The sequence below is a fragment of the Plectropomus leopardus genome, chromosome 12 (genome assembly GCF_008729295.1).
Source record: "Plectropomus leopardus isolate mb chromosome 12, YSFRI_Pleo_2.0, whole genome shotgun sequence".
NCBI lineage: Eukaryota > Metazoa > Chordata > Actinopteri > Perciformes > Serranidae > Plectropomus > Plectropomus leopardus.
This window is the reverse complement of record NC_056474.1, coordinates 11,191,237-11,208,066: the sequence shown is the minus strand read 5'-3', so window position 1 is coordinate 11,208,066 and position 16,830 is coordinate 11,191,237. Positions and strand designations below refer to the sequence as shown.

General features: G+C 39.7%; 1 protein-coding gene across 11 annotated transcripts in view; it reads right to left on the bottom strand.

Annotated features, from left to right (window-relative positions):
• LOC121950919 (adhesion G protein-coupled receptor L2-like) overlaps window positions 1-16,830 on the bottom strand; it is a 182,672-nt gene that overhangs the window by 113,389 nt on the left and 52,453 nt on the right. For 10 of the 11 annotated variants that reach the window (XM_042497037.1, XM_042497043.1, XM_042497041.1 and 7 more), the window contains exon 1: window positions 4,404-4,958. The exons of the other annotated variant lie outside the window; for it this stretch is intronic. The gene's annotated coding sequence lies outside the window, so the exon portion shown is untranslated. Of the gene's footprint in view, window positions 1-4,403; window positions 4,959-16,830 lie in introns of those variants that run through there. 11 annotated transcript variants of the gene reach the window in all.

Genomic DNA, 16,830 nt, shown 5'->3' with positions numbered 1-16,830 from the left:
GTTACACCACATCAGCAGAGTGATTTGCATTTTTATGCGATTCATGAATACCATGAAGGAGAACAGGGAGAGATTTTTCTGCAGTGAAGCATGGCCTGAACATCAATTTCTAGGATAATTATATGATACTATTTAGGAATTTGAGGAAGAAGAGACGCATTTCCTCAGTTGAAGACGGATGACCTGTCAGATACACCTAATACCAACACAAAGCCTTCAGCCTTTAATCTGCACACTTCCTGTGACCTATACTATGACAGAACCAAATAAAGCACACTATCTTTGTATCCCCCTGAGACAGAGCAGTGTCCTCATATGCTAATGTCAGCCAGTGTTGGAGAAGAAGCTCCGAGGGCGGCCCAGACAACTCGCAGGTCAGTGCTAATCTTCTGATATATGGAGCCTAAAGACCCGGGACACATCCATCACACGCTGCCAACGGCTCCCAACTGGGAGAGATCTGCACGCACCAAAGGGTTAACACACATCCCAAAGAGACCTCTGATGATCCATCACTCAAGAATCAGCCTCCTTTTGAGCGAGAGCGTCCTTTAACAACACAGAGGGGGTAGCTTTTTTAGCAGAGGCTCTGCAATGAGAGCCAGCGTGACTGCTAGACCTCGGCTCCAAGCCTCTGTTGATCATTAAACATCCATTTTAAAGCAGTGGGGGAAAGTTAACTGTCATTTTAAACGCAGGAGGTGGTGGTATGGGAGCCATCTTTTTCTCCCTCAGACGTATCTTCTGGGTGAAAAGGAGCGAGACCATATATCCATCCATCGGGTTAACTACCCTAACGCATAATCATTCGTTCCAGTCATCTGTCTCTTTATTTTTGAGGCAAGCCACAAAATGGCAATGATGGCTTTTTGCAGTTAAATGAGAAACTCACCCCGAAGCACTTTGCTAAATAAACAAAATGCCCTTTGCTTTTTTTATTTGCTCCTCTGTTGCATATTTTTCGTTGAGCTTCAGTGTCCTTTCAGATACATTTTTTCGGGGGGTACGCCTCTTCACATGACATCACCTGTAAATGTCAGGTCTGCTAAGAATCAGACACTGCTTTCTAGACTCTCAGACCATTTTGCAGCAACACTCACCCAGGAGGAAATCCATCTTAGGAGAAGCGCTGATGCCAATTTCTCCGGCGATAGCAGCCTCGGTGGAGCAGAATGCATGTACCTCTCCTCTTCAGCAGCTTTTTAATAATTTCAACAACCAGCCTCAGCCCAGCACACCACAGCATGGTTCCCACTCTCCACTCTCACTTTTTCTCCACTCAAGAAACTTACTACACTTGCTATCTCTCCTGCCCTATCCTCCTACACATATACAATGCAGAGCGAGGCCTGCTCTATGGGCTTTGTTAGAAGTCGTGGTAGGAAATATAGGAAATCAGTAACAGCAGAAGACTGGTGCAAAGTCAGGATAAAATAATTATGCATCAGAAAATGCACTTTCTCCTCCATAAGACCGTTGCAATCAAAATTGTCTCATCTACCATTAGTCATCACACCCTCTCTCTGTCAGTTTGTTTGTTCAACTTATTCACAGTCAGAGAACAAGACAGCTGTCAAACCCGCCCGCCGTGAGTGAAGATGGCAGGTGAAGTCTTCTCCTTTTTCTCCCCCGTCCTGCTCTCCGAGTTTAAAACTCCCACCCCTGCCTATTTTTTTTTGTGTGTGTGTGTGTGTGTGTGTGTTGTGATGTTATTTTGTCCGAACAAAGGAAGGAGCAAGCTTTCTTCTCTCGCAGGTTGAGCAGCAGTTGGCTCATGCTATTACCCAGGAGTGGGATGACCATGAAGGGGCCAACGACCCCTACTGCGCTCCCAATGGCATTTACATTCCCTGTCTCTGTCATACAAAAGCTGCACTTTCTTTCACTAATAACCTATGCTGATCCAAAGTAAAGGCATGCACAACTAAGAAAGCACTTTTTTATCTTGTGCTTGGTAAAAATAAGAGTTTATTTTCCTCTATTAAGCCTGTCTTAAATTGCAGAGAACATTGGGCCATGTATCAAAAGACAAAGAAGAAATCCATCAAAAATAAACAGTGTCTTGCCGCATTCTTTCACTGACAAACAACAGCTGCACAGAATGGGAAATAAATATTATCTCTGCGACAGAAAAACAATCAGACACCACTAGGTACTCAGAGTCACTCACGAAGCTTGAATGCTCTGTGTCTTTACATCTACACCCGCTGAATGTGGAATTAAGTCATTTATTTCGCACCTGAAAACAAATTCATTTTTGGAGTGTTTTTCGGTGTTCACTGCTGCAGCCAAAATACCAGTCAAAATATGCAAACAGATTTTCGTCAAGTCATTAATGCTTTTTTTTTCTCGCCATGGACACAGTGGGTTCTCCTTCTCCTTGAAAATATAACACAGACCTTTCTTTGTTGATGCTCTGTTTTATGCTCTTGCAGAGGAACACTGGGGGAAAATGTTTTTAACAGGACAAAACACTTTTTTAACATAACCACGTCTCTGGCATCCAATATTTCCGCTAAATACATGGCTTCTGGTGTTAGATTATAGCCAACAAATTCTCCCAATCCACACAAAATCTGCCTCCAACACAAACACTTGCTTCACACACACACACACATACAACCAACTGCAGTGTCCAGCAATCCTGTCAGAAGCCTCCACCACCACCAACAGCAGCAGCAGCAACACTCTATCAGAACAAAACTGCTTAGAGGAAAGGGGGCTGGTAGCTCAAGTTCTCCCTATTGAAATGCAGACACTTTGATATGGAAATTGGCAGTTACAAAAACCCGCTAGAATTCACACTAGCATGCATTGAAACCATTTGCGCAATGTGAGATGAGATGGCACTTCCTCCCAAGACAACACAGACAAATGGACCCAACCGGCATGTCTGGGGAGGGTGAGACATGGAGTGAAGGTAGAGGGGGAGGAAGAGGAGGGAGAACATTTGTCCTTCACTCTCTTTTGAATTCCTACTGTCCCAGCATTTGTTTCAAGAAACAGCCTGAGCAACAAAAGCAGAGGATTGCTCAAAATCTACATTCAACACTCAAACATCCCATTACGGGCCATTGGCAGGGGGATAAAATGACCTTTTCATCTACAGGAAGCACTGATGGGCATGTCAGCATCAAGCAGCCACATTCATCCTAGCTAAGGAGACTTTTTTTTCTTTTTTTAAAAAATCTAGTCTTCCAAAATGGCTGGCCTGACAGAGAAACTTCACCACGGTCAAAATATGCTCAGATTTGTCTGGTGGTGACTCAATTTCGCACACACTGTGCATGTGTCTTATATAATGTTGCAGTTCTTCAAGATCAAAACTGAATAGCCGAATACTCTTCTGTATAAAAAACAACTGGATTTGGAAAAGAGTCGTCATCTATACTTCCCTGCGTGAAAGCTGTTATATAAGTATATGCAGGGGGGAAGCTCTCAGTTTCCTAACTTGTCAGTATGGCTTATATAAGGTTGCACCACTATCCTGATTTGGCTTTGACAGTATGGATTATGTGTAAATGTTATTTAACCTCGATATTTCAGTCCGCCACAGTCGCGCTCTCCTGGGGTTTCTGGCTGAGGTCTATGCGGCCCTATCTCTAAAAGCTTCACGTGAGAATGAGATATGGCTCCCTTTGCCTGTAAAAACTCTATCTGTCTTTGTGTGTGTGTGTGTGTATGTGTGTGTGTGCGTGTGTGTCTCTGTAAATGTGTGTGTGTCCCATCATCACACATGGCTGGCTCAGGTCTGTGAATTATACATGCCCTGTGAAATGATCTTATTTTATAGCCGCAAAATGGAGAAGTAAATGGAGACAGTAACTGACATCCAACTACTTAGCTCCTGGTGTCCTGGAACTGGGTGGAGATGTTTGTGTGAGCTCTATCTTTTCTCACCACCATGTTATCACGCTAATTATCACATCTGAATATCTTATAAATCCACTCCCATTGGCTTTTTACAAGCTTTGGATTCACACCCATGACCTTATTTGTCATAGAATTAATATCACATACAAAATAATCCCACACATCTGAAAACACCTTGAATATAAGCATTTTCACACTTTTTTTTAACATGTGCATCCTCCAGTGGCAATTCAAATCAAAAAGAGATATATTCACTGAAATCCACATTGGGATGACCCCAATAGCCGAGCAACTTCACATTAATCAAAAGTCTGGAGGCTCCAGACACTACAGAATAAAATCAGATACTATGGGCTACGTATTGATCTCATCACAACAGTTTTGAACTGCTGGAGGAGCCCGTGGGCCCGTTTTCTGACATTTGCCTTCTGATATCCTGGGAGTGTAAATAAATGCTATTGATTGAACAGAGGCATAACCCAGCATCTCCGTTGAAAGACTCAAAACATCCGCTTGTAAACGCTACTTACTGTGGTACGCCGTGCCAAAATATGGATCCCGGCATGGAGTGTGAATTTCAGATCAACACCAGGAGCACCCCTCCTCTCCGTTTTTTTTCATAAGAGGCCCCCAGAAACTAAGCAGCGGGTCGCACAAAGACGGCTGGGGCTCGGCTGCATGCTACACTTTCTTCACAGTGGACAGACGGTGGGGTTTCCCGTGGCAGGTATCTGCTCCTCTTCAAGCCAAAACGTCCGGGACCGGACGAATAGCTCCATGGCGAGGGGTCTGTTCAAAAGTAATGATCGTTACTCCCCCCCTCCTTCCTCTTGTGCGTGCACCCAGGCTCCTTCCGACGGGAGCGCTACGGATAGACTGCATAAAAAAGGATCACTTCAAGGAGACGAGATGCGCCCCAGTCTCGCTACAAAAATGAAACTCCGAGCACGTCAAGTCTGTCTGGAGGTCTCCAGCGGCCTGGTTCACAGATACAGCCCGAAGAGGGGTAGTATGACTTCTTCTGTCTAGCTTTCGGTGCGCTCCCGGTTGTTCCCTCTGCGCCTCATCCACACGCCGTGCAGACAGTCGGAGCTGAAGCCGGACTGGAGGCAAAGAAGGCGAGGAGAAACGGCGCACCGGTCCCCTGCTCTGCAGCAGCTGGCTGTGGAGGGAGGCGCGCAAAACCTGGTGCGGAGTCCTGGCAAGGCACGGACCGGATCCTGATGCTAATTACGACAGCCCCGCATTAAGGCTAATATTAAACTCTTATCTCATGTATGCTCAGATATCATGCATTTGTTTTCTCTCCGAGCTTGAACCAACCCATGTTGCACGGCATTTTAATCAGGATCCCCCGCACTGTTTAATCAGGAGTGCAAAAAAAAGGTGCAAGGCCATTCATTACCATAAAAACACCTGACTGATAATTAGAATTTTGGGATAAAAACAAAAAATAATGAGTCTGAAATAGGACCTATTTTAATTGGGTTAGTATGTGTATAAAAATAAAGTAGAATGCATCAAGGTGATAGGAAAATCACTTTTTATCAGAGGTATTTGTTTAACGAGAAATACTCTCTTTAACAGGGTCATGATCCCAGAAAGATTAATCCTCATTTCTGCACTTGAAACTCTTCTTGGAGCTATTTTAGAATCCAATCAGATAGTGTAAACAGCAGCAAGGTGTAGGACACATAGATGAGTGTCAAACACTTAATTTTCTACATTCTGATGAATTTCTACGCACCAATTTGGGCCTTTTCTGGATGGGTTCCAGGTGGAAATGTCTTTAATTTAATTAAAATCAAAGTCCTCTGCTACTTTCTTGTTTTTATTGCGAGGGCAGAATGTACTAAATATTGAATAGGACTTGCCCCCTTCAGTTAGTGTTTGGGAGTAACTGGTGACATGTAAAGGAGTTATGTTACATTAAATTACAAAATAAATGTCACTCTAATCAGATATAGTCACTGAGAAAAAAAGTATAATTAAATTACAGTTGCTAATCAAACTAAGTGTTGGTGATTACAAAGGGGTTACATATGAATATAATATTTTTGGTTAAATGGTTATATGTTGAATAAAACATTCATTTTGTTTCTTTGCATCTTTTTGCTGTGTAGGAATGCTTTCTTTAGCATATTTTTGGACAAACATTTATGCACTTGTGTTTAAAGGACTTTTAGCTTTGTAGCCAAGTTTAAAACATTTGTCAGAAAGTAATCAAAAAGATACATTACTTTGATAAAGTAGTTAAAATAATTAAGTAGATTTTTCACAGGGTTACCAGTAATCAGTAACTTATGACATTTCAAAAGTAACCTTTGTAATTCTACCTGTGATCCCCAAAATCTACACCTCTGTAGCCTATATGTCACCGTTGCAAAGACAGGGGCAAGTTAAATTCACTTTCAAATACTTTTTCAAACACTCATTCTATTTTCAAAAAGTAAATTGTTTTTAGTTCACAACCATCACTTGTAAAAGAACTGAAAAAAATTGCTTCACCATTCACAGTCCACCACACACAGCTGCTTATTTACTGCAGAATTACAGCTCAAAACTCTAACACCTGACGCTGCTCCATAGTGAGTGTGCGAAAGATCCAGGCGCCGACTATCTATTTGTGTTCACCAAACCATTTCTGCTCTGAACTCATACAGCATTAGAAAATAATTCCAAGTATGGCCGTTCTTGGCTTCCAAGTTTAAAACATTCATCTAATATGTTTCATAAAATAATGTGTCATTCTGTTCTCCTCAATTATATTCAAATACTTTTTGAAGGACCATGTGTAAAAATTTAAGTCTTCCCGTACTTAAATTTCTGAGTTTCAATTTCAAGTACCTCAAGCACCTCAAGCACCTTGTACAAACCCTAAAATGTATGTAAGGATGAGTGAATATACAGCTGTACAGCAGGTTCTCACTTGTGAGGATTTGTTGTTTTTTGTCTTGATGTGATGATTAAACAGAATATTTTGAGTATCATAGTGTTGATCAGACAAAGCAAGCTATTTGAAGTAATCACTTTGGGCTTCAGGAATTTTTAATCAACTTTTTATTTTCTTCTAACATTTTATGGATCAAATGATGTCTCAGTTGGCCAAAAAGTTAGCTAATAAATTGATAATGAAAATACTCATTAGTTGCAGCCGTATAATTTAGGCTACAAACCGAGCAATTAACTAAAGAGAGAAAGTACAAACAGATGTAATGTAACACAAAATATAGGATAAATGATGACTACTATATAAGGTGTGTAAAGTTACGGTATGTCAGTAATGTAAATGGAAAATGTAGTAGTATGAGTATGTGCACCACGGAAATAATCAACACAAATCAATACAATAGTACAATAAAAAGAATCCAGCTATGTTATGTGCAATACAACCATCAAGCATGTATGTACAGTGTAAATATGTATTTAAAAATGCATTTAAAATTACTTGCTAAAGGAAACTGCAGTATACAATTCTATGGTTTTACCTTGCACTGTGTAAACCCACAATTTATGTTCGTGAAAATGTGCACCTCAACTACCAGAATATTGAGATATCCAATCAGCCTCCGAGAGCAGATGCTGATATACGTTGTGTGCAAACATTCAGTGTTTATCCATATGTTCACAGCAAGAAATTTCAATGTTCAGTGCCTTGCTTTAAATGTTATTCTTGTCCACATGGAAAAGCATTTGAAACAGGACTTAGACCACAAAATGTTACAATGCCCTGCTGAAATGTTTTGGATTTATTTAAATAAATTTAACTTCCTATACAATCACTTACAAAAATGAAAAAGAAAAAAAACTTCTGAATGAGCTGTTTGGACACACAGCTTTTTATATACGAAGAGACTCTGACCAATTTGGTGAGTCAAATCCAAAGTGCATTTTTCACTTCATAGGTAAAAGGCACTGAATATAATTTTCAGCACTGTACCACTCATTTTACTGTGTACGCTGTCATTTAAAAGCTTAAAAAGATTCTGCACCCTCAGATGGCTGAGAGGACTACACTATGTTCTAAAATAGTCTTTCATGCTTTTAGATTGTAGAAAGTCTTCTTTAGAAATTGATTTTATTCCATATGAAGGGTTTGCAAAGAAGTATTTTTTTGTACATGGAAAACAAAATGCTGTGTAATGGATCAGCCAGACTGACAATTGAAAGAGCAGAAAGAGACAAAGACACCTCTTAGCAACATTTCACTACAAATGAAAGAATCACCAGTCATTGGTAAAAGAAAGTGGAAGCTTAGCTTCAAAATGTGTGCAGATTTTAATAGGAACAGGTTCCTGTTTCAGTGTCAGGTGCACAATAATAACTATAATAAGCTGGAGATAACAAGTGTGTTGCTTTAGCAAAGCTCTTCTGAAAACTTCACAATAAAGTGCCCCAGGAATGAGTCATAAAACCCGGAAATGAGTTAGCATTTCAGTATTCCTTTCTCCCTCATCTTGAAGTTAATGGGGTTTTTTTTGTGGGTTTTTGGTTAGATGCCTGAAATAAGGTCTGTAACACAGGCTGAAGAGACTGTCATGTTTTGTTCTACGACATAAAATACATCAGTAAATACCCTACTCATTAACTTTAAAGCTGTTATGTATCTTAAAAAGGTGGTTGCTAGCAATTGGCTTAATGAGACTACAAAACTTTATCACATCGTACCACGCCAATCACAGCTTTACAGCCGTAATGGAAAAGTTAAGTCATGGGACTGTAGTGTAGTTTGTTTATAACCTAACATAAGCTCTTTACTTCATACGATTGTATTTAGGCTTCAAAAATCCTAAAAGCGGTGTTCATAGGTGAAGATTATCTACACCTATGAACGCCTATATTATCTAGGCTTTTTGTCGAGGGGACCAGGGCAACGCTACCTTCGGGTTTGCCTACAAATAAACATCATCCTTTTAGCACTACATAGTAACAGAAGGTCAGTCAATGGTTCGGACTATAGGAATTGGATCAGGGAATATAAAATAAACAAAAAATGGACTGCCAAATCACAACTTAAATCTCTTCGGTCTGACTACATATTTAGAGCCCAAATGTATCATTGTGCCTCAATAATAATTGAGGGTCACTTGCAGTTTTTCTGGACATGAGAACTAAATCAAGTTATTTTTTGGGAAAAACAGTATTCTGTACAACAGTAGCATCACTGTACAACACCGTGGGGAAACTGACTACAAGAAAGTTTTCATACTTTATTTATTCTTCTTTTGGGGTTAAAACTATGTAAAATGTGAATAATACATTTGGTGTCTGAATTATACTGTTATTATCTCATATAAGGGTAAATCATGCCATTATGCCGCCTCACTGTTCCGTATAAAAGGTACAGTCGTGGAATGGTGGGACAGAGTAGTCTCACCTTTAGGCCGGCAAGAGGCAGTAATGGCGCCTAAACGTGGTCTATGTAAAAGGGACTGTTGGCAGGACGGAACTATGACCTTGGGTGTGACATTTTGATGGTGTGTTACGCGTGTGACCCACCGCAAGAGATTTAAAAAGCAGCTAGCAGCAGTCAGTGGCTAACTCCAAGTGAAAGAACAATGGGTGAAAATGTCCACAAATCTTATCTCTAACTCCTATCCTCTGAGCAGTGGACAAGATCAGCCACCATATGCGAATGAATGTGAATGATTTTTATGCTGTTTTATGCTGTTGTTATTGTTTAGAAAGCGCTGCCAATGCATTTGTTATATGTCACAGTAGAGCTGATGTTGCTGAGTTAAGCTATACAACTCTTTTTGTATCGGCAAAGCTGTCTGAAATCACACTCTGGAGCGGCAAGATGCTGCCGTTGTTTGGTTCTGTGTAAAAATGCAAAGGCTTTGTAAAAAGAGAGAGCAGCCCTATATCACAGCCTCTGTATTAAAAGGGCTTCTTAGTAGCAGAAAGGCTGTAACTGATATCGCTGTTTGATGAGCTTAGACACAGATCTCCTGGCTCAAAGTCCTGTGCTTGCTGGACCCCTTGCGTGCCCTTTCAAGTACGCCCATTGCACTGATTATCTTACGATGATGCAAAAGCCCAGTGTATCTAACACAGACGCTAAACGGTCTTTAGGCCCACTGCTAAGGGTCCAAGCGCTGACTTTGATACCCTGGGAGTGAGACCAGGCTGAGCATATAAAGGACTAACCCCTAGTTTTATCTCTTAAAGTGCAAAAACATTTTTCCAGTGCATTTTAGTATTTTATCTTAAGTTCAGCCATAGGTTTTCATTTATTTCTCCATCGTATGATGAGCACAATGCATCACACTCAGCAGAAAATCTGTGTTAATTCAGGTTGTATCTCAAATGTGACGATTTTATGAAAGATAATAAATATACACATAAACAACCAGCATCATATTGATTAAATTGGAGCTGGATGAGGTTGAGTGGCTGCTATTTATTCTTTAAACAAAGGCTTGGTAGATCAGACAACAAAGATTTCTATAAACTGCATAATGTCCTAATGGAATATTGTACGGATATTATTGCAATAGGAGATGAAGACACCACAGAGTGCAAAGGGGCCAATATCTTGTCCTGCAGGCACATTACAGGTCCTCACAGGAATATTTAGGGAGCATTGATTTTTCAGACTATGATTCTATATCTTTGGTTGTCGTCTTTCTTATTGAATGTACCATCCTGGATGTGTTTATGTACAAAATATTGCCTCAGCTTCCACAGATGCTTGTCTTTAACTGAAGAAATCATCCATGATGCAAATAGGACTTTTGCTGTATTAACTCTGCCTTCATATTTAAAGCACACCATGCCTCCACTAGTGGTTACGATGGAAAAGTGGCAAATTGAATCCTGATATTACAGTCTTGAATGGAGACCAGAACTGTAACTGACTTGGCACCCCCAAAAACCATGAAACTGTAGCTGAGTTGACTGGAAATGATTCGGCCTTGTCAATGAAATTACACTTCAAAAGCTGAAAACCCATCAGGATTTTACTGTAAGCTGCAAAACATTAGCATTAAACTGCCATTTGCAAACAAACATGATATAATCTCAATGACAAACTGGACAACAGCATGTTTGAGCACAGCGGATCCCCAATTATTTAGTCGTGATTTGTTGACTGCTTTGGATATGCCAGCTGCAGGCTACATATTTTTGAGTCTTGCAAAAATGAGAACAAAAACCTCATGAAGAAATAGTAAGTATTTCATAATGTTCTGATTTATTGAGTCGCTACATTAAGGCTATCATTATAAACCATTACAGCCGTGATAAGCCAAAGGAACACAGCACACTAATGGTTCATGAAATGTATAATGTCTACCTATGCTGTACCTCCAGCTGTGTCCTCATTGTGAGCAGAGGTGCCTGCACAGTCTTCTTACGTGACATGTTATGTTTAATATGCTGTCTGAGCTGTGTCATTTTACCTCTGAATATCATGTGAAGTTTCTGTTGTCATTTCTCCACAATCGATGTACTGGAAGGAAAATGATCTGCCCAGCTGGAAGCAGGTTTATGGTAACATTTTCCTCAGGTTTCTAAAGTTCAGCCCCATGCAGCTTTTCTTTTGAACATGATATTATACTGCGAGTTGGAGCTTTCATTCTTCCCCAACACTACGCCTATTTTTAGATCCTTACTTATTCAGCATTGTAATAAAAGAGCCACCTCAGTGGTGCAAATTCAGGCGAAGGACATATTTGCCTGAGAAAAGTCTGTCTAAGAACAAACACTCAATTGCCAAGTTTGAAACTATTACTGTCCTAAATATCATTTCTCTTCTCTTCCTCTCATGAGCCAAAGTACATAGTCGGGTCAGTGGTCTCCGTTACACGTGGCTTCAATAAAAAACAGTCCCCTGGCCGCACAGGGGAAATGTGAATTTGGGTCAAATTCACCAGGTGGAAAGTGAGTGGATTAGTGCAGAGCTTGCATGTTTTCTGAGGCATAGTTTTACATAATAAAGAATAGAAGAGTAAAAAGAAAACAGATGTAATGATGCTGATCCACTGGCACATATTCTTATTTAGAGAAACAATGTTTATGTATGGCCTACTACTGAAAGTGTAAACTTTCTATTTCAGTTGAACTGACCCAGGAGAGCCTGGCTTGCTGGTGTTTTATTCATTGTGGTCAATGCAGTATATATGTAAATACACAGTCGGCCCTTGTGTCTCTCTCTCTTTTTTTTTTTTTTTTTTTTTGAGGACTGATGAAGTTGTCAGAAAATGCTTGGCTTTGCTTTTTTGCTGCAGCCTGTCATTCTTGTCTGAGTTCAGTGCGCAATCAAAACCCCTAGTAATAGCACAAAAGAACTAAAAAGCAGTAGTCAGTTTTTTGCTGCTGACTCATCTAAAGAGTGTAAATAAATTTCACTGAGAGAGATCAGACTTTATCATAGGAGCAGACTCCATGCTGTAAATTATAGGCCTTTATGAGCCACCAGTTTAAGCCACATTGAAATTATAGAAGCATAGACACAACATGCTCCCTTTTTTCTGTATACTTCTCTCAGTATTTGCAAAAGCCTTACTTCCGCATTAGACAATAGCTTTTGGTGACTCAATTTAAAATAATTGACATTGGGGGAGAATAAAAGCCATCAATACCTACACATTACTTCACCTGTAATTGCCACTGGCTTGCTTTGTTCAGCAACACAGGCAAAACGTGAAAGAACAGGAGAGAGTGAGGTTGGTCATCACACTTTTTACTTTCATTTGAACCCTTAAAAGTGGTATCTTTAATAGATTGCCTTTCAATATGTAAAGGAAGTCTAAAGTGTCAGGTAGGAGTAAAGTGAACTTACTCATCTTAAGGTTGATCTGTTTAAAGGATCTGGACCGCAAATATGTTTGGTGCACTTAGGTTGGTTATCCTTATGTTATTTTAATGGGGGAAAAATTTAAGTAACCTTAAAAATGAACCTAAAAGGTTCAAATTTATTAAGATTTTTCATTGAAATGCAACAACAAAACCAGTTCATGCAAGCAAAGCAAACAAAATGATTCCTATATGTGCTTTTTTTACGCTTATGTTACATTATAAAGACCAAAACAAGGAACCATACACGTGACAACCAACCCCAAAGAGAAGGAGAATGAAGAGAAGCAACACAGAGGAGCTGGATATTTACATTTTGACATGAAAAACACTAAAAGTCCTCTCATGCCAATGCCAAGTTTTTAACTCCTCAAATGAACCCAGTTCTAAAAAACCTCAGTACCAAGCAAGTGGCTACCCCCAAGACTGAAAACTTAAGCCAACGCGGAAGTGACAAAAACTGCCGTTCTTTGAATGGCCACTTGAGGCTGGCTCAGAAGCGAGTCAATCCCTATAGACCTCTGTGTTAAAATGTCAAAATTTATAGCTGAAAGAAACATGTTTACAGCATGGTACAAAATATTTTGGTCTCTGTAGATAAGTTTTCTCTTCATGAAAACTTTATATTTTTTTTTATTAAGGGTGACAGCTATGAGTGATAGGCTGTCATGCTGTCACAGGACACTTCTGGCTCAAAAAGAAACAACAAGATGGCAATTGCCAAAATGCCGTGCTCATGGCTTCAAAACGGCAGTCCACAAACCAATGGGTTACCATGATTTTACAGTAACTATGTCCATTATCTATAAGGAAAGGTACACATTTTTTAACTGTACACTCTATAGAGCGTGATCTGATGAATGTGACAATCAACCCTGCTCTCCCCTACATTGTATCAGGCTTAAAATACCAGTTTTTGGTGGGTGGAAATGCCAGAGATGTCTTACCAAAAACAACAACAACAACTGCTGTAGGTAGTGCAATCACCGCTGGAAATGCCGCCAAGATCTTGCTAAAATGCCTTTTAGTGAGCAAGATCCAACAAATGTGGAAACCAAGCCCGTTCTCCCCTACACTGTGGTCATGTTGTGTTGTTATGTGAATATATAAGTTCATTAGTTTAATTGGTTATTTAGTTGTAAATTCAATATGTACACTGTAAAAAAGAATATGATCAATAAGTCATAGTAAGTTATTTCTTTAAGTTACTTCTATGTAACATAATGAGTTATGAAATTTCAACTTAATATCACGAGTTAAGAGTATTCCAATTCAGGTTTGTAAGTCAGTTAAATGAAATGTAAATTTCAATGTCTTAACTTAACTCATCAGTGTAAATAGTAATTTTGGTAACCGGATCTCTCAGCATCAAGGGCCATATTAATGCACGTTGCAAATAGTCCCGGAAATTTGGTCTTGCCTAATATGGGACGAAGCTAACAACAAGGGTATAAGAATTTTTTAACACTACATCCCCATGCTCGTTCTGGTTGCAATTCACCATTAACAGAAGAGGAACACCAACAGAGCAGATCGGCACGGTTAAAATGCAAGCGGCGGATGAATATGTTTTGCCAGCGAGATCACATAATGTGACCTGCGGCGCAAATATTACTGCGCAGTAAAAATAGTCCCGGGAATTCGGTACTAATAAGGGATAAATAACAAGGATGTAAGATTTTTTTTAACACTACAGCAGGTGCCCCACCCGATTTTTAATTCGCCATTTACAAAAGAAGCAGAACACCACGTGAGCACATAATCGACGGTGAAAAGGCAAGCGGCGGAGGAATACGTTTTGTCAGCGAGATCACCGGCCCTTTGTGTGACCTGGCGGCGCGACGGCGGGACTTTTCACAGCAGCGAAGCAAGGTGAGTGATTGCATTCCTTTTCAGTCAACTCGATTTTTAAACTAGTAATAATAATAAAAAATTCAGTTATTGTAACATTTATACACGCAGGTTAGTTAGTGGAAGCTAACCAGGTTACAGTATTGTGAATACTTTTTACTTTCATAAAGAATAAATACAAGCAGTCAGACTCTTACAACATTCACCCCTCAGAGAAGCACATTCATGGCGCTTGGTAAAAGTTTTGTATGGTAACCGTTGTTTGTGGCTGAGCTAGCGGCTTTGAAAGAGGTTCTGTGTGTCGTGATATTCCTAATTAACGGTGTGTGCGTACCGCCCGCCTCTGCTGTGTTGTTACTGAGCTGCTCCAGAGAAATTGAGAGGGTTATTTAACATAACCGGGACTGCGAGTTGCTTTTTCTCATAAGCAACGTAAACGTTTGTTTTGTGTTCAGCTCAAGCTAAACCTGAGGGTTTTTAAGACGCGGGAAAAAGTTGACTAACGCCATCTTGGCTGTGGGGGAGCTGCCATTAACCCTTCAAATCCTAGTGCGTCATCGGCCACACGTTTGGGCTAGCGCACTTTGGAATACCATAAATGTCACCGTTTGTGCTATCGGAAAACATCCAACGGTTTCTGAAAGCTGAGGCGTTTAGCTTTACAGCTAATTTGGTGTTATTACAGTAATTTCCTTTCCCCCCCCCCCCAGAAAGCTCTTGAAAAACACACACAAAAAAGTATGCTCAGTTTCATTTTTTCCCCCCATTAAAACACTAAAATCAAATTCCGTTTTAGTGTTTTTCTTCATTTTAACTATCATTACACTCTGACAACAGGCAGTAAATCATAAATAACTGCCAGAAAATGAAAGTTTCTTCTTGAAAATGGGCACCAGCACTCACAGGACATTTTCTGACCTTTTTGTAATCAAAATAAGAAAAAAAGACCAGGCGGACATTTTGAGGCTCAGGTCTTAAAGGGTTAAGTAGGCTTTGCAGCAGAATTATGTTCATGTTGTTTGGTGTACCTTACAAGACAGAGCAGTGACAAATATATATATATATATGTGTGTGTGTGTATTGTAGACACACTTTTTGAACTGTTTTCCTTTCCCGTTTGCCAGTAATTTTGTCCGTGATACTGCATGTAGTGTTAATGGCAAGATAATGTTAAACCAAAGGATTTGATATTTTGTTAATGCTCCAATTTTTAAAAGCTAAATTGCTAATGCTAAATGGTTCTGATTACTGTTGCCATTGTGTGCAGTTTATTCTTTGTCATTTTTTCAGCTCATATGACTAAATACAGGTTATTTATACTATGTTCTAATTTATATTCTGTGTTTCAGGTGCAGATGGTTCTTTCATTGAAGTTTGGCTGCAACTGTGGATGAAGTGGAGTTGTAAGTTTTGCAGTTTTGCCACTTACAATGAAAAAACAATAGTGAGTCATTATAAAGACAATCATGGACGTGGAAGACGGGGCTTGAGCTGCATTTATCCAAACTGTCTAACAGTTCTCCAATCCCATGCAGACTTTGTGAGACATACAAAGGAGCACAAAAACGGATCAAATCCAGTTGCTAAATTACGCTGTGAACTTTGTACTTTTTCAGCACCAACCAACATCAAACAATATTTTCTTCATTTAAAGAGACATTTGAAAACTAGAGAGACTGTGAATTGCCCATTTGTGGGATGCTCTTTTAAGTCTAGGGTATTCTCAACTTTTACTGCCCATAGAAGTCGGTATCATCGTGCTTCTACGTTTCAGGATTTCAGACCTGACCTTGTTGTTAGGTGCCACAGTCAAGCCTTTGTAAATGATGAAGAGGATGACTTGGATTATTTAGTGTCACCAGATGTGTTGACTGAACCTGATTTTCAGCCTGTACATAAGTCTATTCAGCGGCGAATTGCATCCCTTTTACTTCGGCTGCAAGCCGTCCTTCATGTGTCACAGTCAGCAGTTCAAGTAATTGTGGATGATTTATTTGATATTGGTGAAAGTACTGGACAAATAAGTAAGCAGGCAATTGAAAATATTTTGAAGGGACATAATTGCTCATCTGAAGAATTGACATTGTCATTAACTGAAGCATTACGGAGTGCAAACCCACTCACTTTGCTTTCAAGAGAGGGACCTCTAGGCACAGAGTATAAAAGGCAGTCATTTTATAGACAATATTTTTCTGTCATTGAACCTGTTGAATATGTTTTGAGTATACAAAAAAGGTCTCATACTGTCGTTTATGTCCCTATTCTAAAATTACTCTCTGAAGTTCTCAAAAGAGAGGAGGTGCAGCA